The sequence below is a fragment of the Peromyscus maniculatus genome, chromosome 9 (assembly GCF_049852395.1).
Source record: "Peromyscus maniculatus bairdii isolate BWxNUB_F1_BW_parent chromosome 9, HU_Pman_BW_mat_3.1, whole genome shotgun sequence".
Taxonomy (NCBI): domain Eukaryota; kingdom Metazoa; phylum Chordata; class Mammalia; order Rodentia; family Cricetidae; genus Peromyscus; species Peromyscus maniculatus.
In genome coordinates, this window is record NC_134860.1 from 28,299,650 (window position 1) to 28,327,507 (window position 27,858).

Genomic DNA, 27,858 nt, shown 5'->3' on the forward strand with positions numbered 1-27,858 from the left:
ATTTGAAGCTAAGGTAGATGCTTCAGTTTCCACTTGGTATTTTAGTGTGTGTCCTGAGATCCTCAGCCCGAAGCTTTGCTTTGAGAATAATATATTTTAAAAAACTATTTTTATGGTGTCTTTAGACTCAAATTCTACTTACAAGTTAGTTTCAAAGAAGATTTATTTAAAGAGGTAATGGGCTGGATTTGGAGGTGATAATGTCAGTACAAAAAGGTTTGCCTAGCATCCATTGCTTTAGTTTCCTTGGAGACCATTTCCTACTCATTGAGGAATAGCTCATTACAGAGCAAGTGAATGGTGACTGCATCCCACCCAATAATTGATCTGAATCTGCCATTTACAACTAGGGAAAGGAAAGGCCTCTGTAACAGAAAGAGCTTTTGAGGCTTTCTGCTTCTTATTGGCTGCTTCAAAGTGTTGAATTTTGTAAGGCACAAGCAACTAAGACTAGAACAGGGAGTGACAGTCAGGGAGCGGTAAGCATAATATCTAGTCAGAGAGCGGAATCCATCAGGCAGGGACGCTTTCCCGCCTGAGAGAGAAAGCATCACACTGTAAATGGGATAGCTTTGAAGGAATTCCACCTGTTTATTTGTGGACTAGCTCTTGGCTAGGGTTTCACAGGATCCGTGTTAGGTTTAGAGGTTAGGAAATACTGCTTTCCAAATGGAAATGTATGCCTTGTAATCTCGAAGGAAAAGAACACGAATAAAAAGGAATGCTTCTGGCAAAGTCATCAATAATCCTGTTATTCTGAGATCTGTAGTGATCATGCTCAGACAGCAGCTCATTGTCCTGAGGTCTGTAGTAATTACGCATGGACAGTGAGATCTGTAGTGATCATGCACAGGAGGCAGCTCATTGCCCTGAGGTCTGTAGTAATCACGCATGGACAGTGAGATCTGTCGTGATCATGCACAGAAAGCAGCTCATTGCCCTGAGGTCTGTAGTAATCACGCATGACAGTGAGATCTGTAGTGATCATGCACAGAAGGCAGCTCATTGCCCTGAGGTCTGTAGTAATCACGCATGGACAGTGAGATCTGTAGTGATCATGCACAGGAGGCAGCTCATTGCCCTGAGGTCTGTAGTAATCACGCATGGACAGTGAGATCTGTAGTGATCATGCACAGAAGGCAGCTCATTGTCCTGTGCCCTTCCAAGTCTCTTTATGTTTTTATTCAAACACTTCTGGTTCTGTTAAGGCATGTTAAAGCAAGTTACACTGTAGTGTATACCGATTTGTCATTGAGAAAGGTCAGGTAAGGAATGATTTATAAGTAATACTGCTGTCCCTGCTTCTCCATCTCTAGGAATCTTCCCCTTTAAGTTAGGAAAGGCTGTTCTATGCTACAATAACAAATTAACCCCTAAATCCCAGGGGCATAAGCGAAGGCAGGTTTAGTTCTTGTGCATGGACCCCTCTCCATCACATGTCAGGGTGGCTTTCCTTACTGTCACTGTGGAAGACCCCAAGCTGACAGAGCCACCAACAGCCTGGAGACACCAGAAAGTTGGACCATCCAGAGGATGAGACTTTCTTAGGGAGGAGAAACGGGAGAATGAAATTTTTTTTTTTCTGATTTAGTTCTGAATGTCTGCTGTCACAGCCCATTGGATAGACAGAGCTAGTTAAGTAGTCCTGCCTGACCCAAGAGATGTGTGGGAATCTCTGTGGCTGGACCAGAGGAGACTGAGGTGGAGCTGATGATGACTATAATGGTATCTACCATAGTTAAAATTCCTTAAGACTATTCCTCCCTAAAGCTTGTTCTGACCAACTCAGCTCTGTAGCCTGTTTTGAAGATCTGTCAACACCCATGCATTCCATTCACTTGGCATTTATCCTTCATTGTCTTTGATATGTAAATGTTCTACTTATGCATACATGTGAATGTGAATAAATATTTGTTTCTTCATGATGTCTCTTACTTATGACTTTGGTAACTAGAAAACAGACCAGATAATTTGTTTGCTTTTACTTTACCTATAGTGCCTTGAGTATTCAGTGGGAACAAATATAGTTTACGGCTGAAGCTTGTCACAAGACAACATAGATAAGTAAATTTACTACATTTATTTTAGTTTATTCTTTAATGTACAATAAATTCCCATGGAAGGGGCTGTTCCTAAGGAATAGATCAAGAGTCCTCTCTCTAGCCATTGAAAGGGCTGTTGTGGGTACATGCTGTCAAGGGCCTTGCACATTTTGTGACAGAATACTTTCAGTGTTCTGCCTTCTGATCAGCTAGAATGCAATAAGATGACAACCTGAAGAGAAGGGACCCATGAATTGAGGTAAATGACTTTAGTAGTCAATGGGGAAAAGGAAAAATAGGAACCTAGCTAATGATAAAGCCTCGGAAGGAAAACCACAGTAGCATGTGAGTCTTGGCACATGTTTGCAACAAGACCAGCACATGGGTTACCACGTCAGGATCTGATCTTTTGATGGGATGTGCTGCAGTGGACTGTGAAAACCAGCTTGGCAGTTTCTTGACATGGTTGCCACCAGGCAGAGCTTGAGGAGCCTATCATAATAGTTGTCTCTTGCTGCAGAAGCAGTAACACCAAAACTCACCCATCTGAGACTGTAGTAACACTATCTTCTGTCATTTTGGAGAGTCAGGTGTTTGGGGCAAGCTAGGATGGGCGCTTCTCCCTTTAGACCAGGTTGCTGGTCATCTGGGAGCTTAGCTGGGGCTGGAGGACCCACTTCCAAGGTATCTCACTCTGTGCCTGTCAAGTTGATGCAAGTTGTTGGGGTTTTTATTTCTCCTCGTATGGCCTCTTCAAGGCTTTGAGAACATCCTCCTGAGATGTGACTGGCTTGCCTCAGAGGAGGCAATCTGAAAAAGAAAATTGAATAAAATTTTTAATGACTAGTGAGTCTTAGCCTGAGATGTCACACAAATCTATCTGTAAGAGCCTCTTGGGGGAAGAGATAAGCCTTGTCAGTGTGGAAACTGACTGCTGAGTCATGAATGCTAGGAGGTATACATCTTTGCAGATTAAGTATCATACTCCTCACTCTTTCATAGAGGGAGGTCCTGATTTCAAATAACATCAGGTACATTCCTCCAGGGATTGTGGTTCTGAAAAATAATTCTTGGTTGTGCTTGACTTTAATTACAACACTTGGGAGGCAGAGGCAGGTTGATTTCTGTGAGGTGAAGGCTAGCCTAGCCTACATGGCTAACTGTAGGCCAGCCAGGGATACACAGGGAGACTCTACCTCAATAATGATGATGATGATAATGACGACGATGACGATGATGATGATGATGATGATGATGATGATACTTTAGACTGGTGCTGTGGGACGGTCTGTATGTCTGTATTGCTATGATTGGTCAATAAATAAAACACTGATTGGCCAGTGGCCAGGCAGGAAGTAGGTGGGACAAGGAGAGAGGAGAATTCTGGGAAGCAGAAGGCTGAGGCAGAGAGACACTGCAGCCGCCGCCATGACCAGCAGCATGTGAAGATGCCGGTAAGCCACCAGCCACGTGGCAAGGTATAGGTTTATGGAAATGGATTAATTTAAGCTATAAGAACAGTTAGCAAGAAGCCTGCCACGGCCATACAGTTTGTAAGCAATATAAGTCTCTGTGTTTACTTGGTTGGGTCTGAGCGGCTGTGGGACTGGCGGGTGACAGAGATTTATCCTGACTGTGGGCAAGGCAGGAAAACTCAAGCAACAAATGGCGCCCAACGTGGGGCAAAAGTTTCTACCTAAAACCTGAGAAAAGATTCTAAAACGGAGCTAGAAGCAGCTTCCTAATTGTCTCTCTCAAATGAGCAGCAGCTGCCAGTTTGAGTTACTGACGGGTTCCTGGCGTGTGCGCTCGATCTGCAGTATGGCGGGAATGAGGCCTCTGCAAGTGGCACATTAAGCTGCATGGTGGATTTAGCTTTTACTAGTACAAAACAAAAAGAGGTTTCTGGGCTGCACGCTGCTTTGATAAGAAGCATAGACCCACTGTTTCTGAGAGTTGATGGCTCCCAGAGCTGGCGGAAAACGTACCACCGCCATGTTGGGAAGCTGAAGTGGGCGGAGCCAGCAGCCGCAGCGCCGTTTCAGGCTTAAAAGGCTGCAGTTTAAGCAATAGGCTCAAGGTAATATAAAAAATAAGCCATGTAAAGATGGCTACCACACAGAGAATCTGGATTATGTTCTCTTTGATATTTGTAACTGAAGAAAAACATTTGATTGCAAAAGCTGTTGAGTTATGCCAAAATGTATATTTTAAAGGTACCTTGACTTCAAAATTTGGATGTAAGGATATGTTGCTTTGGAAAGGAGGCTCTGTTTTTGTTTCTACAGAAAGCCAGAGGCTATGGATTTGTTCCAGATTAAGATACATCAGGTTTGACCAGCCAAGACCACCTGAAAGGTCTCCGATGACACCATGGCCCAGATGATCCAACATCCAGAATCATTTCAAGGCAACTGGCTCAGACGATACAGTCTCACGGACTACTCCATGATCCTAAAATTTTCTTTGTGTCCCCATAAGATACAGCGCCCCCCTCCAGCAGGAAGTAGTAAGAGAAGCTACGCCCAAATTCCCAAATATACCAAGCTGGCTTTGGAGATGTGTAAAAGTTAAAACCTTCCTTTTTAAAAAAAAAAGAAAAGGGGAAGTGCTGTGGGACGGTCTGTATGTCTGTATTGCTATGATTGGTCAATAAATAAAACACTGATTGGCCAGTGGCCAGGCAGGAAGTAGGTGGGACAAGGAGAGAGGAGAATTCTGGGAAGCAGAAGGCTGAGGCAGAGAGACACTGCAGCCGCCGCCATGACCAGCAGCATGTGAAGATGCCGGTAAGCCACCAGCCACGTGGCAAGGTATAGGTTTATGGAAATGCATTAATTTAAGCTATAAGAACAGTTAGCAAGAAGCCTGCCACGGCCATACAGTTTGTAAGCAATATAAGTCTCTGTGTTTACTTGGTTGGGTCTGAGCGGCTGTGGGACTGGCGGGTGACAGAGATTTATCCTGACTGTGGGCAAGGCAGGAAAACTCAAGCAACAGACTGGGGAGATAACTTTGTCAGCAAAGCACTTATCTTCCAAACATAAGAATTTAAGTTGGATTCCTAGAACTGGGGCGTGATGGTGTGGATGGAGATAGATGGATTTGTGGGGCTTGCTGACCCTCTAGCCTAACCTACTTGGCAAATTTCAGACCAGTGAAAACTGTCTCAAAAAGAAGGTCTACAATGCTTGAGATACAATGCTTGGTTATCCTCTGGTATCTGCACACATATATAGTCATGTGCACACAGAAGAAAAGATGGAAGAAAGCCGTTATTTGCAGTAGGAGTGTGGGTCACTTGGGTTTGATGATATGCATGCCTGACTAAGCCCTTCCAGATGCTCAGTTATCCTCTGTCTTCCTTGATGACTGCTTCTGTGAGTCACTTCTCAAACCTTCACAAAGTAGATGATTTTTACAGTTAAAGATCCAAATCTACAGCTATGTGAGAAGGAATGATGCTCTAAGTGAACATCAGCCAGGCAACCATGGACCTAATTGAAAAGAAGTAGGGGTTTCTTGTGCGTTGTCCCAGAAAAGGTACCATGCCCTCTCCTGCCTCAACTTCCCCATCCAACCCAACTCAGCGTATCTATACTGGTCTCACGAGGAGGTCATGAGGCTTAGTGCTGTGACTTCGGGCTGGTTGCTCACATGTCTGTCCTCTGCTTCTTTGTCCTCATGATGTCAAGGACCATGTTCCATGTCATATGTTTGCTGTAAAGTGAGGTGAAGACTCAGCATGTGCTCATTGTGTTACCATGTTGAGATCCCCTGTCATTTGTTTATGCTTTGGTTGGTAAGCATGTGAAGGAGGCATTAAGGCATTCTTTTGTGCTCTTAGTTGTTTTTGAATATACATGTTTCTGTCCTCCAGTTCTAAGATGAACGTTAAAATAAAACACAATACCTCTTTGACCACTATCTCCTTCACACTTTGGCCAGGAAGCAACAAAGACTCTTCAGTATCTGTTTTTAAACAAATGAACAAAAATATGAACTTATTGGTTCCACAATGAGAACATATCACATGCTCAGCAACCCCAGAAAGATAGGGCATATTTTCATCCTGTTTTCTACAACGCATTCTCTTCTTGAACAGACAGTATTTGATGGCTTGTGAGCTTTCTATTGTTACTCCATCAAATTCCCAGGGTCTTAAATGGCTTTAAACAGCACACATTTACTATGTTAGAGTTTTGTGGGTTAGCAGCAAATGTAAGTTCCCTGGGATAAAATCAAGATGCTAACCATTCTGTGTTCACAGAGGCTCTAGGGCAGGCTCACCCAGGCTGCTGGAGGATCTAGTTCTTTGTGGTGGTCATAGGACTCAAGTCCCTGTTTCCTTTCTGGCTGTTAGGAGGGAGCCAGTGTTAGCTATCTTGAGTCTATCACTGGTCCTCACACATAACTTCCTACATTTTGAAACTATCAAAAAGTACATTTCTCAGTGTTCAAATCTGGCTCGCTGGTCTGGGGAGAAAGCACCGTGAGTAGTGCTTGGTGTGCAAGCACGCGGCCCTGAGTCAGGTTCTTAGCACCCCCTAAAAGCCAGGTGAAGTGGCACTCACTCAGCTGCAATCCCAGCACACAGGGCTGGAGATGGGCGGGTCCCAGCTGCTCCCTGGCCAGCCAGTTCAGATGAATTGATGAGCTCCAGGTTAAGCGAGAGATCTGACTCAAAAATTAGAGACTGACAGAAGACACTGAATGGCTACCTCTTTCCTCTAGGAATGAATGTATGGGTTGTGCACCTGCACACACATGTGCAAGCATATACATGTGTGTTTGGGCATGTGTGCACACACATGAACACACACTAACAAAGCATAAGTGGAGTCGATGTCCTCTCTGTCCCTTCACTCCAGCCTCCTCTCTGGGCATCTCAGTCTGGTGCTTCTATCATTCCACTTAGGTATTTAAGGCCTGTGTGATGCAGTGGGGACACCCATGTAATTCAGTAATCTTCCTATGTCAAAGCCGCCTGACTGGTAACTGTAGTTACTCCTGCATAGGCCCCCATAGCAGCCATCTGCATTAGCATCCCATTGGATAAGAGCCATGCAGATCAGTCAGGGGTGTCCACAACATGCTGTCTCTCAAAAGGACCAGCTGACAGCTGCTTAGGTCGTCCAGGAAGATGCACATGTTTTCAGTTCCCATTCATCTCTGAGAGCAGGGATGGACTCTCCTTACCAGCCTCACTTCAGCGTCGTGCCCATCTCGCAGCACACATCTTACAAGTATTTTTTTAAACATTCACATTCCTGGGCCCTGACATTTTGATGCATGGATTTTTTAATTACTGTAGAAATAATGGGTTTGCTTGAGGCATTTTTGTTCATTTGGTTGGTCACGACCCTGGTAAGCTCCCTGCCAGCAGTCCCCTTTCCATGCTCATGTCACATGTCCTTCTATCAAACTTCTTCCTCTCATGCCTTGCTTTCTACCTTCATGTCCTGTATCGCACGCATACCTCTGTATCTACACATACGCATGTACACACATGAACGCTAGGAACTGGGGCCTGCATCTGAGAAAGAACTTACACACTATGTCTTTCTGAGTCTTGATTAACCTCACTTGATAGAATACTTTCCAGATCCATCCATTTTGCTAGAAATTTAAGTTTCTTACATTTGAGTAAAATTTAATTGTGTATGTCTACCAAATTTTCACTATTCATTTATTAGTCAATATACATCTAGGTGGATTTCATTTCCCAGCTATGATGGATGGCGGCTGCCTGTGTGGTGTCTTTTGGGTACATACCCCAGAGTGGTGTAGTTGGGTCACATGGTTCTGGATTTAGTCTTTTGGGGGGCCGAAGCCGCTACGCTGGTTTCCCTGGTAGATGCTTGAGTTCTCAGGCCTCCTAAGACTTCACAACAGTGACTAACTGTTCCTCCTTTCTCATGGTCTCACCAGCGTTCACTGTGCTTTGTCTCCTTTTCATTTTATAATCGCTTATTTTATTTTATGTGTATGGATGTTTTGCCTGCATATATATTTGTGCTGGGAACTGGACCTAGGCACCATGTGAGTGCTGGAGACTGGACCTAGATACCCTACAAGAATGAGTGTCCCCAGGCTGAACCCTTGCTCTAGGCCCATCCTTTGTTTTCTTAATGGTCACCATGCTGACTGTTGAGATGGACTCTCAAAGTGGCTTTAATTGCATTTTTCCATTGTCTAAGAATATTGAATACTTTTTAAAATATTTATTGAACGTTTGTGTTTCTTCTCTCGAGCACTGTTTGCTCATTAGCCTATCTATTGAGACTATAATACTATGTACTTCATTTACTTATTCATTTTTCTTTAGTTTTAGTACTTATATCTTTATATGTTAATTGTTTCATTATTGTGATTTTGACTGTGTCTCTCTAGATTTAAAATTTCTTTTGGCTTATTATGTCATTTTTATTCTAGCTAACCAAAATGATCAGCCTTTTATTTTAATGCTTGTGTTTGGTTTTGACTTTAGCATTTGGATGTTTTTCTTTCTTCCTTTAAGCTTTGATAACATTTAACTTATTTTTCCTATAACAACAACAGAAATTTATGCTGGACCTACATTTAGAATTTTGGATCCCTGTTCTGTGCTTTTAAAGCTATCAGTGATGATGCTGCTGGTGGTAATGGTCAAGGTAGGCCAGATCTTAACAAGGGCAGTTTTGTCACCCAGGTAACATCTGGCAATGTTTACAGGCATTTTGGTGAATCCATCTTCCAGTAGAGGCTGTGCATGCTGCTAACACCCCAAGATGCACAGGACAACTCTCATTAGCAAAGATTTTAGCTTCAGCTGCCTGGTAACCAGATTGGGAGGCTCGAACATGGCCTGACTATTGTCATGAGCAGACTCTAATGTAACTTGTTGTTGTAGTGAGCAGCCTCTAACACAGTCTGACTGTTGTACTGAGCAGCCTCTAACACGGTCTGGCTGTTGTTGTACTGAGCAGCCTCTAACACAGTCTGACTGTTGTACTGAGCAGCCTCTAACACAGTCTGACTGTTGTTGTACTGAGCAGCCTCTAACACAGTCTGACTGTTGTACTGAGCAGCCTCTAACACGGTGTGACTGTTGTTGTAATGAGCAGCCTCTAACACGGTGTGACTGTTGTTGTACTGAGCAGCCTCTAACACAGTCTGACTGTTGTAATGAGCAGCCTCTAACACACTCTGACTGTTGTAATGAGCAGCCTCTAACACGGTCTGACTGTTGTAATGAGCAGCCTCTAAGGTAGCCTGACTATTGTAGTGAGCAGCATCACATTGCTTTTCAATAGTTTAACACATGTTTTTAAGTTTATTTTTGACTCTCTTACAACTTTTTCTCAGTTGTGGCTCTCCTAGAAGTTTCTGAGGTCAGATCCACATTTCTTCCATCTTGTAGCTCTAGATTCTTCAGCTGATATACTTTAAGGTTGTTGAGAAAAAGAAATAGTAAAAGCCAGTCTGTAAGAGTTTGTCGGGTGTGCATCTTTTGCCACATTATTTTTTCACCAGAACTCAGCTCAAATGAGAGCCCACCTAACAGTATTAGAGATTGCAAATGTAATCTAGCCCATATGCCAGAAAAGGATATGTCAACAGAGAACAGTACTTTGCCCAGGTTTAATGAGAAGCCTGGAACTGGATTCAGGTCCAGCTCATCCCACAGCATGTGCAGTCAGGTACACCTTGGTTAGAAGAATTGGACAATCTTGGGACCAGAAAAATGGCTTGCACATAAAGTCACTTGCTGCCAAGCCTGATGGCCTGAGCTTGGTCTCCAGAACCCACATGGTAAAAGGAGAGAACTGATTTCTACAAGTTGCCCTCTGCCTTCCACTTACGTGTTGTGGCATTACACACACACACACACACACACACACACACACACACACACACACACACACACTAAATGTATGTATCTGTGTTAAAAAGAATTGAGTCTTTTAGTAGGGTTTTATTTTTATGGAAATGGTAGTCATAAATTCCCCAACTGTAGTATATTTCAGATTTCTAAAGCAGCTAAAGTATCCTTCATGAAGAGCTGCTGAAATACCTTTTAGGGAACATCAATATGCAGATTGCATTCCACGTTTTCATCTAGATCACAAATGAATAGACTGGGAGAAATAAATATCACAGGAGACAGCTATCATGGTGCTTTTAAATCATCCTGTTGCACTTAGGGACTGCAGACCATGATTATACATATTTAAAAAAAAGCCCTAGGAGCCCAGAGGGATGGCTGGCCGAGCCAGTGAGCACCGCTAGGATTCGTCATGGTTCACTCTGAGTGTCCTCAAGGCTGTGGGGTGGCAATATGGCTGTATTTTTTCCTGAAGTGAATAAGTGAATGGCAATTTCTATCCTATTCAATAATGTATTCATATTAATCTCATATTAGCGGTGGGCTTCATGTTGGATGTAAAAGCTACAATAAGGCACCTATCATCAAAACTTCCCTTTTAATATGGGGCATTATTAGTTTAATTTTCATGGAGCAAGGTATGAATCAGAACAGAAACCCTTCTTTCTCAGGCTACCCTGATAGACAAGGGCAATGGATGAGTCATGTGAACAGGTGGATGGGCCTTGTGAACAGGTGGATGGGCCATGTGAACAGGTGAATGAGCCATGTGAACAGATGGATGAGCTGTGTGAACAGGTAGATGAGCCATGTGAACAGGTGGATGGGCCTTCTGAACAGGTTGAATGAGCCATGTGAACAGGTGGATGGGCCATGTGAACAGGTAGATGGGCCATGTGAACAGGTGGATGGGCCATGTGAACAGGTGGATGAGCCGTGTGAACAGGTGTAGAACCTGCCTTCAGATGAAACTGCAGCTGTGTCTGGATCTTCTCTAATTGACCTCTCAGGTGGTCCTGATGTCCTGGATGGTGCTGTCCTCATTGTTGGCCTTTGCTTCGAACATGTCACAGAAGAAATATCCTCTTTTTTAATGAGTTCTCTTTTATGACATTGAAATTGAAATATTAATATTATTGCTTAAATGGTTTTTAATATAAAACCAATCCAGGTCTTCTTTATTGCCTTCTCTTCTGCAGTTTTTTTTTTTTTTTGTGTGTGTGTGTGTGTGTGTGCTCATTGGAGTTTCTGTGTCCTCACACTGGCTTGGATTTTTTAATCTAACACGGTTTCAGAAAGATATCTACTGTGAGTTTATCAGGTACTGATAACTAATGTATGCTGCATTACAATGGTTTTATGCAAATTATATTAATACTGTTCTATTCAAGGCCAGTCACTTGGGTGCCCAAGAGCATCCTCCTCAAAACAATGTTAAACATTTAGTGGAAGTTTCTGAACACTATTTGTCTTATCCTAAACTTGAATATGTTCTTGGAGAGAGTCAGAATGAAATTCAGCATCCTGAGAGGCCCAAGGCTTTAAGTGAAGACTGTTTATACCTCAGCTTCATCTTCCATCAGTCCTCCTCCATCCCTCTCCAGGGCTGGCACTAGGCCAAAATGAGGACCAAGAGAAACACAGACTTCCATAACCGTAAGGAGGCTGTGTCAGCACTTACACTCTAGACCTGTTTGCTACAAATAACAATGACAGTGCAGCTCAGCACTGTGCTAGCCAGCATTTGTGGTGCTCCTACACTCTCTCGACGGAATTAAATTCGTATGTTCTGTTTACTGATGGTCCCAGAACAACAAGGCCCATGAGATTCACTATGTGCTAGATCTACTACAAGCACACAAATGTTTCCACATTTATTCTTCACAGTCCCAGTTTTTGCCCTTATTCCCACTTTGTACATGAGGAAAACCAAACACAAAAGGACAAAATCATGCGGCTGATAAAGAGAAAAGCAGACTATAACCAGGCCTAGCTAATTTGTTAGCTAGTGTCCTAAACTCGGCTGTGTAGGATTGCGACACATGTTAGGAAGGGTCCTGGTTCTGCTTTGATGCCTAACTGAGACAGTGAGAGGTGCATGCACACCCTCCTGGACAACTGTTATTCACTCATGGCTTTTCACGAGTCTGCTTCTCATCTGTGTTCTTAAGTGTGATCAAGTGCTCTTAGCACAATGATAAATTACAACTAATCTTTCAATCGGATTTTCTTACATTCTAAAAACCAGGAAAGCAAGAAAGACACGGTCCTTGCTTGCATGAACCTTACAATGTAGAGAACACAGTATTAAACAATTAATAACTAGTGTGACTCTATACAAGGAAGAGGAGAGGGCACTTGGACAGCATTCAGCAGCAAACTGCTGACCTTGATTTGAAGAAACACAGGGTAGGCTTTATCTCTGTGTAAAAGTGAAGTACACTCTCAAAAGCAAGCAAGAATAGAGGATGTCCATCCGAGCATCTGGGATGGTGCTTGTCCTGAGAGAACAGTGGGCTCTGTGCATTGAAAGATGATGTCACCAGGAGCATGGAGAGAACAGAATGTAATAGGAATTGATTAGAGTGAGTCTGGTCTGTGGGTCATGACAGAATTTAGCAATTTTATCATAGAAGTGATGCTGAGCCATTGCAGATCTCCAGGAACTGGAAATAAGCATGACATTCAGGTTTTATGAGAGTACTTTGGCTATAGAATGAAGAAGGTTTTCAGCTGAAGAAAACTGGAAGTTGTGTGTTGCTGCTGTTGCAACTCTACTTATTTAAGAGTTTATGCATCTACCCTGTGCCCTGATCTGCTGTGTCTTTTGTAATTTTGAAAGCACCAATTGGATCATCGTTTGCCCCACATCTGTCTATCAGGAAGCGAACTCCTCTGCCTAGAAGGTGTGGCCATCTCAGTGGATGCCTTAGTGTCTCTTCATTGCAGTGTTCCCTGTCAAAGCAAGTGTCCTCAGTAGACACTTCATCTGGAGCACCACCACCATTTCAGCCTAACGTTCTTCATCCGAACAATGCTGATGCATCTATTTCCAAACAGGAAGCCTGTAGCGCTGCCCCTAACACCCCCTACCCCAGGTGTCCCTGTGGTTCTCTGCAAATTTTCTTGCTTGTTTTGACTTCTTTTTGGTTGAAGTTATCTTCATTCCAGCTCATTCCTTCTGTGGGTGGTAAATGAAGAGTTTCTTGGCACTAGAGAGAAGGGGGCATGTGTTCTAGGCTACAGGAAGCTCACTATGGGTACTACAACTCCCAGGAGGATGCCACTGGGCTGAAATAATATGATATGCAGTGATTCTTGAATGTACCTCTGTCCTTTAGCAAATGAAGTTGAGGTTAGGGGGCATGTGAATTCCAAATGCATTCAACTACAGGAACAGAAAACTTGTGGAACATTGACTAAAACCCTAAGAATATTTATTTACTCATAGATGGGAACTAGAGGGCCATAGAGTTAGTTTGGTAGATCAGTGATGTCATGACCATTATAGTGTATTTCATGCTCTGCCTTTTGTCTTTTGGCCTCATGACCAAATGATGCCTGCCACAGTTCCAAGCAGAAAGTTTTTACATAAAATGTATCTAGAAAAGAAAAGAAGGTGCAGCTGAATGGGAGTTTTCTTCTTATGAAGTAAAGGAACAGTCAGGCTTGGAAGCCTCAATGTATTTCTATTTGTTGGTTGGAATTAGGTAACATGGGACTAGAGGTGTCGCTTATTGGTAAAGCTATGCCAGAAAGAATCTGGATTTTGTACCAGCATCAGAAACAACAACAGAACTTGCTTTAGGTAATTTGCTACAGAAATACACATGGCTTAGATTAAGCATTATACATTCCTAGGCCTGAACACATGGCTGTCACACAAGATGTAGATTCTGTAATCGAGGAGGGAGAATGTCGATTGTCCCACATGCAGGGAGATGCTTGACCATGAAGCACCTGTGTCAATCCAACAGAAAGGCAGTGGAAGAAACATATGCAGATTAGGGGGAAAAGGAATTGTTTCTCAGCATAAGGCATTCCTTTGTAAGCCCCTCAAACCCCTTGGAGGTGTGGTGTGGTAGGCCTTATCTACTCCTTCTGGTCCCTGTGAGTTGCTAATGCTGGTGGTTCCCATGCTAACATCTATCTTCCTTCCTAACAGAAAGCTAATTTTGTTTGAGGTAACAATGTTTGCTTAGCACACACCTACTTCTCTATACTTTCTTATAATCAGAAGGGACTGGATTTTTGATCACAGGGCAAGTGTGGAGTGATACGACTTCATACAAAGCACTCAGCATGTGTTGAGAGTCCATGCTGGAGGCTGCAGAAATCAGTGTAACTAATGAGAGTGGGAGCCATCTGTAAGATCGTACAAGAGAAGGAGCCTGGCCTGAGAAGAGTGGAGGACACCAGCTCTTTGCCATAATACTTTCTGCTGCATATATCTTGTTACATGTAAAACCAAACTGCTGTGGATATTGCTCTAGATAGCAAGAAGCCTGCCACGGCCATATAGTTTGTAAGCAATGTCTCTGTGTGTTTACTCGGTTGGGTCTGAGCGGCTGAAGGACTGGTGGGTGACAGAGATTTGTCCTGACTGTGGGCCAGGCAGAACTTGGGAAAACTTCAGCTACACCAAACCAAAACAACCTATCCACCTATAAAGAAATCGGCCTGTTTTTAAATCAATGTTGGGCATTAGTCACAGTGTGTGGTGGTACTCAACACCTGGAGTCTGAGGCAGGTGGATCACTGTGAACTTGAGGCCAGTCTGCAATACAGTGTGCAATCTTGTCTCAAAAAGGAAAAGAAAGAGAAAACATACCTGTTCCCCACATTCACAAACTGATTAATTCAGCCTGTCCTGCATCTGAAAGGCAAAGTTCCTCTGAAATCTACCATGGACACCCAACTGCAGAGATGGCCTTGCTTTCTCCTGCAGACTGTTACCTTTGGGAGAAATGACCTTGCTTTCCACTCTGCTTTTTCCTAGTGTTGCTTTCAGAAGTGACAGCTGGCAAAAAACGGCCTCGCCCAGTACCTGTTTGGGGCAGCTGAGTAGGTCATCTACTGGGTTTAGTAGAAAGGAGCAAGGAATTTGAACCCAGTCATCATTTCAGGGGCTGTGACTTCGTAAACCCAAGTACTAGATGTGGATCTAAGAGGGCCTTTCGAAAATCACTTAAAAAACTGTACAAGAAATAGGAACATCATGAATTGACTTCAAAATATAGACCTGTATGAAGATGGGTTTTTATTCAAGAGGAAAAGCTGCTAATATTTTATAAATTGGTACTTGTGACTTTAGAGACACCTCCTGAGCAGCATCAGATGCTGCTCAAAGAGGCCTTATCTGGGACCTAGAGGAAGAAGCCCAGCTCGGGAAAATAGCAGGGCAGCAATGGGAGGTACTTGTCACTTGGACACAGGTATGGGAGTCGGAGTACAGCACATTTCTAAACATTTGATTAAGACAAGGAGAAACAAGGCATAAGCAGCTGTCTAACTGCTGTTTCTGTACTTATTGACCATCCTGGCTTTTCAATTCCTTTTCATCTTTTTTACTGAGAAGGGGAAACAAAATCTCATGGGCTGCCTCCTGGCTGACATTTCTAATCAGCCTTCAGTTTGTTCTCACAGCGTGCTCGCTGATGCATCTATCGTGACATAATACACCAAGTTTCCTATACCCGACAAGATTTCTGGAGTGGGTGATGAAGCACCACATGATGGCTCATGAAAAAGAGTCACCTCTTAAGAGGGATGGAGTTCATTGCCAGATTGATGTGAATAATCACTCTTTCCTCTGGGTTGAACACTTGTCCTAGTCAGAGTTCTCCAGAGAAACTGAACTAATGGGGTATTTATAAACATGCCCGGAAAGAGATTTATTATGAAGAATTGGCTCCTGCACTTATGAGGCTGACAAAACTAAGAACTGCTGGTGGCCCTGGCTTGCTGAGGGCTAGTGCTAATCCATGGGTCAAAGGGCTTCTGACTCTGGAAGTGGTGCTTCTGTTGCATTGTGAAAGAACACAAAACACAGTCCCCATGTGAGGCTGTCAGGCAGGTGACCATTGTTCCTCGAAGGAGGGCTTGCCTTTTGGTCTGGACTTCAGGTGCATGCCTGGGAAAGACAATTAAATCCATCCAGGTTCACATATTCAGCTCATTCAAAAGAGTGTCACCAAAGTGTCAGAGCATTAAATGTGCGAGTACCCCATGGTCGGATTGGGATGATGCATAAAAACCAACCTTCAGAGTACTTATGGAGCTCTGGCTTTTAGTTTGGCTTTTGGAAGCTTATTTTTATCAAGTCTAATTCCCGAAGTGATTAAATAAAATAGTATGCAATTGATATGCTATGGGGAGATTCAGCTCTATTTTGTTTTCTTTTCATTTCAACCCAGAAGATTTCTTTATGGACATCTTCTGAGTGTGATAATCTACCATAATTTTCTGTTCATTAAATGGGGAAATATGGTTCAGAAGACATTGGAAGCTTCTATAGAGCCATGTTTTTTTTTGTTTTAAGAGAAAGCATGATATAAACAGTGTTATTGATGTTGAACATCTATGGTGATGGATGAAAGCTTTGAAAGTTTTCCTGGGTATAGCAGTCTGGGCAGGCATCTGTGGTCTCTTAGAATCTGTAGCACATCTGTCTAGGCCCTTTTGGCTTTTAGTCTCCATTGAGAAGTTGGGTATAATTGTAATAGGTCTGACTTTATGTGTTACTTCATCTTTTTATCTTGCACTTTTAATATTCTTTCTCTGTTCTGTTTGTTTAGTGTTTTGATTATTATATGGCGAGGGATTTTCTTTTCTGGTCTAATCTATTCAGTGTTCTATATGCTTCTTGTACCTTTATAGGCATCTCCTTCTTTAGCTTAGGAAATTTTTCTTATATGATTTTGTTGAAAATATTTTCTCAGCCTTTGAGCAGGGTTTCTGCTCCTTTCTCTATTCCCATTCTTAGATTTGGTCTTTTCATAGTGTCCCAGATTCTTGGATATTTTGTTTTCCAGATTTGTTGGATGTTAAATTTTTTAGAATTAATATTTTCTTTGACTGATGTATCCATTTCTTCTGCTGTCTTCAATGCCTGAGATTCTCTCTTCCATCTCTTGTACCCTGTTGGTGAAGCTTGCTTCGGAGGTTCCTGTCTGAGTTTCTATTTTCATTCCCAGAATCCCCTCAGTTTGGGCATTCTATTTCTATTTTCTGGTCTTGGTTTTATTCATTTCCTTCCCCTGTTTGTCTATGTCTTCCTGGATTTCATGAGGGGATTTATGTATTTCCTTCCACTGTTTGTTTGTGTTTTCCTAGATTTCTTTAAGGGATTTATCCATTTCCTCTTTAAGGACTAATGCCATTCATACAGGCTGTTCTAAGGTCTTTTTTTATGTTTCAGCTATGCTGGAATATTCAGGGCCTGCTGTGGTAGCATTGCTGAGCTCACCCCCAAACAAGCCAGGATGTTGCTGAAACAATACATTGCTCTTCACAAACTGACAACAAGGCCCCATTGCTGAAGACAACACCCACACAACTCACTGAACATGGAGAGGCCTAGCTAGTGCCTGCATAGAACTTTTACCACTATGTTCTAGTGTCTTTGATATTCTGTAGGCTACTGAAAGAGAAACAAACAATAATCTAGTCACAAACCCTTTGATCTACAATGATGTCCTGCTTGAAAAACATGCTGGGGCAATGGTCCAAAGCATCTGGGAGTAACTGACCGACCTCTGACTTGACTTAAGGCCCGCTCCACAAGGTGGAACCTGTACCTGCTGGGGTGACCAAGAACCAAAGACCAGATAACCCAGAGACCTAGGATAAAACCAAAAACTACTTTTATTTGTTTTTTTTTAAGACTCCTAATTATATTCTGCTATATTCATAGATCAGTTCCCTATCAGCCACCATCAGAGAAGCTTCCTCCTGCAGCAGATGGGAACAAATACAGAGACTCACAGGTAGATGTTATGGGGAGAGAGAGAGAGAGAGAGAGAGAGAGAGAGAGAGAGAGAGAGAGAGAGAGAGAGAGAGACCTTGGAACACATCAAGTCTCTCCCCTCAGAGTCCAGGGAACCCTGTAGATGAGGAGATGAAAAGAGTGTCAGAGTCAGAGGAGATGGAGGACACCAGGAGAACAAGGCCCTCAAAATCAGCTGAGCAAGGCTCATGTTAACTCATGGAGGCTGAAACAGCAAGGACAGGGCCTGCACAGGTCTCTACCAGGTCCTCTGGGTATATCATAGCTTCCAGTTTAGTGTTTTCATGGAATTGCTGAGTGTGTGAGTGAGTGTACCTCTGATTCTTGTGTCTTCTCTTTGGCCCTTCTCCTTCTGTTCATTTAATTACAATGTGATGGCTTTTGTTTTATTATATTTTAGTTTTTAAAGAAAGAGGAGTGGTGTTGAATAGAATGAGATAACACTTCGTGTGCAGGGAACTTTTCCAATTAACCACACAGGATTATGCAAAAAAGTGAGAAAGTGGTGCTTACTTAAACAACATGGAACAGTGTATTGATCATCCCCTCAGTGGACATAGGCTACTTGCTAAATATAACATGGGAGCTGAGAGTTTTTCTCCTAATCTGGAGTCTCTCACTGTGAGCATCTGAGTGCTGAGTTTGACCTCAGGATGGACATACTCTCTTCTGCATTGAAAATACATGGTTAGTGAACTCACATCAATACACCAATGGCTTTATCTGATATATACTGAAAGTATACTTTGGCTTTATCTCCAAAGATATAGCTGTCTGCACTGATGCTTGAAATCTTTTATTGGACCTGCTGAGAAGCTGCATCATATTTTATTCTGTAGAGAACTGAGATAATTTCCAAGAAACTCTTTAAGCTCCAGTTTATAATCTCTCCAAGTTAAGATGCCCCTGAGCTGTATTTAACTGGGACTGTGGCTTTCTGGAGGGGAAATATTGGGTTGCGGGAGCGCAGAGATAGAGCCCTTTGATCCTTGTAATTCAGCAAATAAACAAAAAGTAATCAAGAATGAAATGTTAAGTTGCAATGTTTTACAGAATGTTATGGTTGCAGGTTTGCTCCCTTCACAGGGTAGTCTTGCTTCCTCCCACAGGGTATTATCAGCACTGCCAAGAAGAGCTCTTCATTGTGTGTCTGTGTGTGGGGGTAGGGTATAAGAGGAGGCTTGTGCTCAAGGCTTCTTATTCGCCCTTGTCTTCTAGCTGTGTACGGACATTCATTAGGTTGTGCCCTTGTACTGAGCTTTGTTTCTATAACACTGGTGAATGATACTTTTCAAAGCAATGCATAGGTTAAATAAGTTATTTTTAGAGATACAGACAAGTTAGAGAAGGCTTGGCCAAAAATTGGAAAGTATTCTGGGTCTGCCAGGGAGACAAACATTCTAAGGATTTCTGTGGTTCTAGTTGGTCATAGGAGGTGAGAACCTGTCCTGATGGCTCATCTTCATTATCACTTGACTAGATTAGAATCACCTAGGAGGCTGGTGAGCCGCACTGTACTCTGAAGGTGTCTCCAGACGAGGAAGCCCCATGTCATTCCTATAGCCTGGGCCCTCGGTGGCAGAAGTGGGGATGGAAAGCCAGCTGAGCGCTGTATCCCCATTCCTACTGCCTGCCACACGATGATGTCAGCTGCTCTGCTCACCACGCCCTCCACTTTGAAGAAATCACCCAGCTCTCTACAACACTGATCTAAATTCAGCCTTCCTTTAAATTGTTTCTGTTGGCTACTTTGTCAGAGAAATACACAACCACTCCAACCTTGTGGCAGGCACCTGACTCTGGATAAACAAGTCATGAACAAGATGCTTATGTCTTGAAGATGTTTTGATGAATGCATTTGGGAGAGGTGGGAATGAGCAGCAATTGTGTAAATAAATGGAGAAGTATTGAGATATGATGAGAGCCATTAAGAAATCGGGAGATGAGTAGAGGCAGCCTTAGACTAAATTGTTAGGCAAGGCCTCTCTGAAGAGATGACACTGGAGTGGAGACCTGTGTGGCTTAAAGACCCATGGAACAGAGCACCAGAGAGAGGGAGAAACAAGTGCAGAGGCCCTAATGGGGACACAGTAGCAGAGAATCACTCAGCACCCACTCACCCACTGCCTTCCAGTGCATAGCACTGATGAAGGTAGGCTCATGGAGCAGTCTTAAATTCAACTCCACGTTGTTTCTAATGGTTCTCTTTAAGAGCTAGCATGCTGGAGAGCTCTGAACAGGAAAAGTATGAAGGAAGAGGGGGAAATGAAGGTGATAAGACAGTCCTGAGTATACACCTCAAAGGATCTACATCAGTATATAAGATATATACACACATCCATGTACATTTTGCAGCACTGTCCACAGTAGTCAAAGTAGAACCAGCCTAGATACATATCGGCAGATTAATGATAATGAACACTGTTAAGTATGCATAACAGGTTTATTCATCCATAAAAAAAAAGAACGAAATATTATCATTTGTAGGAAAGGGGATGTAACTGAAGTTGAACGAAATGTAGGACTCAAGAGATGAATGTCAAAATTTTTCTCCTATAGAGAATATAGGTTTGGGTTTTTTGTTTTGTTTTGTTTTGTTTTTGCTTTTAATATGAAAGTAGACAGAGAGGTATATGAGAGAGGGAAGGGGACCAGTAGGAAGGAGGGGGACGAAAGAGGTTAATGGAGGTGACTATGATCCAAGTATTCATTTCTCAATGAAAATATCTAAAAACACAAAGTGTAGCCTCACTCTATAGTAACCGCTCCTCTGAATGAGAACTCAATCCTGGTGTGAAGGCATTAAGACCTCTCAGCTACTTACAACTCATCAAGTGCCAAACTACAGTTCAAAACTATCACATTTGGAAATTTCAGTGTGAGTTTTGGAGAAGACAGACTATGTTCAAACTATAGTACTGGTGTTTCAAGACACTTGCCTACAGAATGCTCCTTTTTCAAACTTCCAATGGACTAGTAGAACTAAAGGTGGAGTGAAAGGGGCCAAGGAAAAACACCCTGACCATGACTTGACCCCAGGCCCAGGGCTTGAAGTCTCACGAATCCCTGAGGTCCCTGAGCACAAAATTAATCCAATTAATGGCACTTAGATAGCTATCTGAACCTTTTACAAAAGTTCTGTACAGGGATATAATGGGTTTTTCCTTCCTCTTTTCTGTGTGTACTGTTAGTGGTGCTCCCTTGTTCCATCTGTTTCCATGAAGAGAGGTGACCGCGTTGTGAGTTCCGTCATCTCCCTGAGCACAAAATGCCACCAATACCCGAGCACCAAATCCCACCAATTTCTTAGCTTGTCCCAGAATCAGACCACAAAAAGTCCACCAAAATCCCAAGTTGTCCTGGAAAGCTCTCCCCTCCCCCAAGAAACCCTATATAATCTCTGTACCCTGTTCAATCTGCTGCTGTTTCTCTCCAGTCGCAGCCACCCTCCTGGGTTCCTCCTTCCCAATAAATCTCTTGAGTGAAGTTTGTTGTGCAGTGTGAGACTTTCACAGGAATGGGCCCAGCTGTAACAATTTTCGCCTGAGCTGAGTGGAGCAGAACTGTAACACTTTTGCTGGGGAAGCTTTCCCCCAATGGGTAGAGTTGTTACACTCTGGAGGACCTAAGCTGAGCTGTAAGAATTTCCCTGAGGAAATTTTCCTCTAGCTGCAACACTTCTCTGGAGCAGAGCAGAGCTGTAGCACCTTTGCTGGGGAGGAAACCCACCCCTGTTGGAGCAGAGTCCTTACACTTTCCCTGGAGCAGGGCTCTAAGCTGCTATGCTTATGGTGACTTTGTGATATTCCTTGGCTATCAGCTGCCAGGTTACCTTTCCATCTGAGCTGCAATGCTTACAGTGACATCCCTCAAACAGTCTCACGAACATTCTTCTCTCTTTGCAGTGAAGAACTCTTTGGAAGTGGTGAGGGAGACAAGAAAAAGGATGAGGGGGAGTGGGAAGGAAGGGGCAATATGTAGAATGTTAGAATACCTGACAATATCTTGGTTCACAGAAGGTATTCCTGGAAAGAAAGCAAGAAAAGGAAAGAAACAGTCAGACCGTCAGACATCAGAGTTCAAAGTTCCCCCAACTTCAAGGAGAAGAAACTGTCCTTGTTCCACATTGTAGGACAATAATTTTGCCAACTGGTATGTAAGACTTTGCATGCTTACATTTCACAAATAAAATTAAGGACTGGGTTTTGGAGAGATGTGGGTCAAGAAGGGAAAGAGAGGAAATGGGTGGCACAGGGAGAATACAGACTGAAAGAGAGGTGTTCTTCATGTTTTCCTATTTCTGGATCCACTTTGGAGATCAGAGAGTGTAATACACAATGACTGAAACTTTGCCAATAAGAAAACCTCAGAAAAGTCACTTAAATGCAGGTGTGTTTGGTCCAGGAGTGGGTTCAAGTGCTCTCATGGTCAGGATCCATGCATGAGTTTTTCCATTGTACCCTATAAGAATTTCTCTCCCAGAGTAAAAACCTGACTTGTTCTGATGGATTAGATCCAATTAATGGCACTTAGATAGCTATCTGAACCTTTTACAAAAGTTCTGTACAGGGATATAATGGGTTTTTCCTTCCTCTTTTCTGTGTGTACTGTTAGTGGTGCTCCCTTGTTCCATCTGTTTCCATGAAGAGAGGTGACCGCGTTGTGAGTTCCGTCATCTCCCTGTGTGGCCATGTGTTCCTCACTGTATTTCTTTGCTTTCGTTCTCAGCTTCTGTTTCTCTCTTTTCCATCTGCCTTGGCTCGGCCTCTTTTTAAAATTCCATTTCTTTATTTATTCTCTCTTTGTATTTATGGATGTAGGTGTACAGGCATGGTACTCAGATGAGTACCCTTTTGGGGGACTGGTTCTCTCTTGTTACCATGTGGGTGTGCTGCATAGAACTCAGGCTCCTTGACTTGGAGACCTGCTGAGCCACTTCAATGATACCTTGTTTTATCCTCTTACCACACATCTGCTTTGGATTTCCACGATACAATTTCTAAGTTTTTCTTTTCAGAAGTCAGTTGTAAAAACCATTGACAAAATATTCAGTCTTTGTGGGTAAATAAAATAAATATTTTTTAAAGGATATGTACTTTCTGAGATTCGAGACTCAGTGATTATATACAGCTAATTATCTAGTTTTCTGTATGTGGAGAGATAACCCTAACTTTATACGTTCGTTGTCAATTTTTAATTTCAATCAAATGTGTAGTGACTTCTCAAGCATGAAAATACTCCTGCTGTGAGAAAACACCAGGAACAAAGCAACTTATAGAATGAAGGGTTTGTTTGGGCTGTGGTTCCAGAAGGAGAAGAGTCCCTCGCCATCATGACAAGGAAGCATGGGAGCAGGCAGACTTGGCAGAGGAACAGCTGAGTGCTCGCATCTCACACAGTAAAGAGGAAACAGAGAGATCACTAGGAATAGCACAAAGCTTTGGAAACCTCAAAGCCTGCCCTCAGTGACATATTTTCTCCAGCAATGCCACACACCCACCAACACAGCCCCACCCGCTAAAGACCAAGTATTTATTAATCATTTGAGTCTATGGAGGACACTCTCAAACACCACAGATTGAGACAAGTCCAATAACTTAATGTCATTGTTGTAGTTTTGTTGTATTTGGGGTTTTTGCTTGTTTTTTAAACAAACAAACAGACAAACAAACAAACAAAAAACAAAGGCTTGAAACATAGTCCAAGCTGGTCTTGACCTCACTGTATAATCACACTGACTTTAGCTTTGAACCTGTCTTGCTCAGCCTCCCCACTGCTGGGATTATAGGTATGTGACACCATACTCTGCAGTGTCTGTTCTTTGAGTGACCTGAGTTTTTGTGAAGAAAAATTTTTACTCATTTTAATTCATAACTATGAGAAATAGCAACCTTGTTTAGATGCTTACGATGCACCTGACATTGTATATATTTTACAAAGGTTACATCATTTTATTCTCACATTATTTTCATTAGGTAGATTTCAGTATTTTTGTCAGGTGGGGAAATTGAAATATAGAAAGCTTAATGGCTTACTCAGGGTTATACCGAGTTAATTAATGCCAGAGGCTAGATTTGAACCCAAGTCTGCATGACTCAAAAGCCTGCACCTCTAGACTACTAAAGAGGTTGAATTAGAACCTTGGGAATTGAAGAGTAGGCATCTTTGAAGTGTTACAGTTGTGCTGAAGGAATGTACTGTAACTGTAGTTGTTATTATGAGACATGATAAAAGTTATAGCTGCTACCTGAGGCTATGGCCTTCCTAAAGCGTGAAAATTTCCTTTCAGTTAATGTTGCTAAAATTATCTTAGAAAAGGCAGTTTTATGGTAGAGTTTTAAACTCCCTAAGTTTGAATGTGTAAGCCTCTGTAAGGGCAAAGGAGTTGCACTTTAATCCCAGAAGGGCATGAAAAGAAACAGGAGAAATAACAGATTTGATGCAACCCGAGGAAAGGGGAGAAAGCTAACACCTCATGTGAAAGACATTGAGAAGAGGAATGGAACAGATGCGGCCAGAGCACCAGAAACACGAACATCTGTATCAGTCTCACCAGAGCTACCTGCAGGCTGCAGCCACAGACTCACCATAAATGTATGGTGTTGGTGGCCATGGGGGCAGCTGCAAGCAGTAAGTACAAACTGGGGGAAATGAGAAGTACCTGCATTGCATCACACTATAAGTCCAAGAGAGATGTGTTCTTTCTTCATATGCTGATTGTGGAATTGCCCAGAAGATCTCTGCTTCATTTGGTGTGACTTGTTCGTCACTGAGCATCCTGGAGGGAGTCCTTATGATGACCCGACAGTGAAGGAGGCTGAGAAATGTCAGCTCAGAGGCAAGTCCATTTCACTCCCCTTTTGATCTCCATTGACCACAGTCAGAAGTTACAAGGAAAGAAAGAAGAGAAGTCGTGGGAGAAAAGGAGAGAGGAGAAAGCACTTGTTTTTAGATTTCTGTAGCATTCCACTCTAGGTGGCAGAGAGATCTCGTGGACAATCTCACTCCCAAGGTGAGACTGGATTGCCTTGCTCATTGCTTTTTTAATGAAATTAATGGGATGTCTTTTTTATGTTTTATTTTTGGTGTGTTTGTGTGGGGGAGGGCTGCAAGTGTACATGTGTGTGCTTAGATGTGGAGGCCAGAGGTGCAAGTACACTTGTGTGTGCATGCATGTGGAGGCCAGAGATACAAGTGTACTTGTGTGTGCATGCTTGTGGAGGCCAGAGATACAAGTGCACATGTGTGTGCATGCACGTGGAGGCCAGAGGTGCAAGTGCACATGTGTGTGCATGTATGTGGAGGCTAGAAGTGCAAGTGCACTTGTGTGTGCATACATGTGGAGGTCACAGGTCTTTTTCTGATGCTGTTCCCCAGGCATCATCCACCTTTCCTTTTTCCTTCTCTTCTTCCTTTCTCCCTTCCTTTTCTTTCTTTGTGTTATTTTGTTTGTTTGTTTTTGTTGTGTTTTGTCTTTTGACAGGTTCACCCACTGGCCTGGAATTCTCTAAGGAGGCTAGGCTTGTTGGCTAGGGATCCCAAGAATCCTCATGTCTCTGCCCATCCCCCATACCCCAGTTCTGGGATTATAAGCAGGCTACCATACTTGGTTTTTATTATGTGTATTCTGTGGATTTAACATGTGTCTTCTTGCTTATCAGGCAAGTACTTTACCAACTGGATCATCTTACCAGTTCACTTTTTGATAGAGAAACTTACCCTTCTCTTCTGATGCTCTATGATCTATGACTCCCATTGTGTGCCTCTGGCGTTGGGGAGACAGTCCTCTGAGATGAGTCCCTGCTGAGTGCAGTGGATTCACCTGAAGCCACTAGAATCATCCCCAGAGTGAGCCTTCCTCTATCTTAGGGGTTCTGTTGCTGTGATAAACACCATGACCAAAGTCAGCGTACATGTCTTAATCATAACCCATGACAGAAGTAAAAGTAAGAACATACAGCAGGGACATAGAGGCAGAAACTAAAGAAATGGCCATGGAGAACTGCTGCTTACTGGCTTATTTTACATAGCTTGTTCAGCCAGCTTTCTCATGGAATACAGGACTACCAGCCCAGGAATGTAACTGCCCATAGTGACCTGGACCCTCTTACATCAATCAACAAGCAAAAAATGGCTAACAGGCTTGCTCAGAGACCAATCAGGTGGGAGCATTTTCTCAAGTGGGGTTCCCTCTTCCCAAATGACCCCAGCTTGTGTCGTGATGACATAAAACTAGCCAGCACATCCTCCATACCTAAAGAGCTGTTCTAGGAAGTGGTACCTGGCCATGAAAGGTTGGGGAAAAAAGGCAGGTTTTTCTGCAAAGAGCAAGTGAATATGGATCTAACAAATACTGCTTAGGTTAAGGTCTCACGGCATTATTGAGATCTGCTCTGGGTCAAGTCCTATGAATAATGCTTGCACATGATATCTTATTTAACCTTAACAACTACAGGGGCATACATAATAATTAATCAATATATTAAAGTTATGAAATGTTAATATTAAAACAGTAGCATAATGTAGGAGGGAAAGGAGATATGAGAAGATAATAAGGGATCAACATAGTCAAATATGTTATATACATATATGCAGATGTCACAGTAAAGCCCACTTCAGCCACACATGCACATAAACACACATACACACAGCTTATAGACAACAGTAGCATAGAACATGTGGTGACCTCATTGCATTCAATTCCTTCGCCTACCTGGAAAGATTCAGTGCTGGAGACTTGGTATTTCCTTAAAGTCAAGGTGGTTTGAATAAGTATGTGTTTGCAAGGATGCTTTTCTTTGTTTTCATCCCTTTGCCTAGCTGAGTTGTTTGTTCTCAAATATTTACTGTCAGCGTGAATACACAAAGCGATATAGCATGCACCCTACAGCTGTTTTAGAGCTCTTCGGTGGTCTATTGGATTCTGCGCTACTTTCGCCCTAGGCTCTGGCTTTACATTTAAATCCTCTTCCCTAAGATACAACTGTGTCTTGGTTGCTTAGCTCAAAGGATGCCTTTGAGTTTTTATGGTGTGTGTGTGTGTGTGTGTGTGTGTGTGTGTGTGTGTGTGTGTGTTTCTAAATCTTCAGTTTGCCTTATCCTTTTACATTTCTTCCTTCTTGTATGTCACACCTTTATTAGTGATGTGTAGTTTATAAATATCTAACATTGGGTGGAAAGATATTTTAACATCAGCGTCATGTTCTTTTATGTGTTTCCTTAAGAATAGTGCATGCTATCTTATACCATGTTCATTTTTAATAATGTAACTCAGCAGAGAAAAGGCATGTAGAATCCCCACAGCCAGACCACCCCCAAAGTCTCCACTTTTCTGGGTGATTTGGACAGTCAAACAACAAAGCCAAAGGTGTTTATAACTCCATTAATAATCCTAGGCCAAAAGCTTATCATGCAAGTTACAGGTTTTTCTCTTTGTTTTCTTCTCTCTCCATTGCAGATACTCGGCAAGTAGTTGAAACGGTTTCACTATGGAGCAGTCATTCGTTCCTACTGTGTCTTCTTCATGTTTGACATTGACAGACACTTTCATTTCTATGTTTTCAGATATTTTCTAAAAAAATATTCTACTAGTCTGTGAGGTGGGCCCAGACATCAGCGTGTGAATTCATTGGTGGAACTTCATTTCAAGCATGTTGAGCATTCTTGAAAGGTGTATGGATAGCCAGATTTATGCTTTGCATTTTTGAGACATGTAACAGAAACTGATAGGTAGGTATCAACAAGTAAATATCAGCGTTGGAAAGTATTTGCATAACATGCATAGATCTGGGGCCCATGTGGTTCATTTAGTCTTAAGAATAATACAACATATGGATGCTTTTTTAATTTTAAGTTTACTTGTAACTCCAAGAACCTTGAAAATTCTTTAGCTTTTCTTAATATTCTTCGCTGTGGCCCCTCCCTCTCTACTGTTCAGGAGC

General features: G+C 42.6%; 1 protein-coding gene across 8 annotated transcripts in view; it reads left to right on the top strand.

The window, feature by feature from the left end:
* Fhit (fragile histidine triad diadenosine triphosphatase) overlaps nucleotides 1-27,858 on the top strand; it is a 1,536,882-nt gene that overhangs the window by 357,724 nt on the left and 1,151,300 nt on the right. Inside the window, exon 3 of one of the 8 annotated variants that reach the window (XM_076544514.1) lies at nucleotides 21,934-22,069. The exons of the other annotated variants lie outside the window; for them this stretch is intronic. The gene's annotated coding sequence lies outside the window, so the exon portion shown is untranslated. The remainder of the gene's footprint in view (nucleotides 1-21,933; nucleotides 22,070-27,858) is intronic. 8 annotated transcript variants of the gene reach the window in all.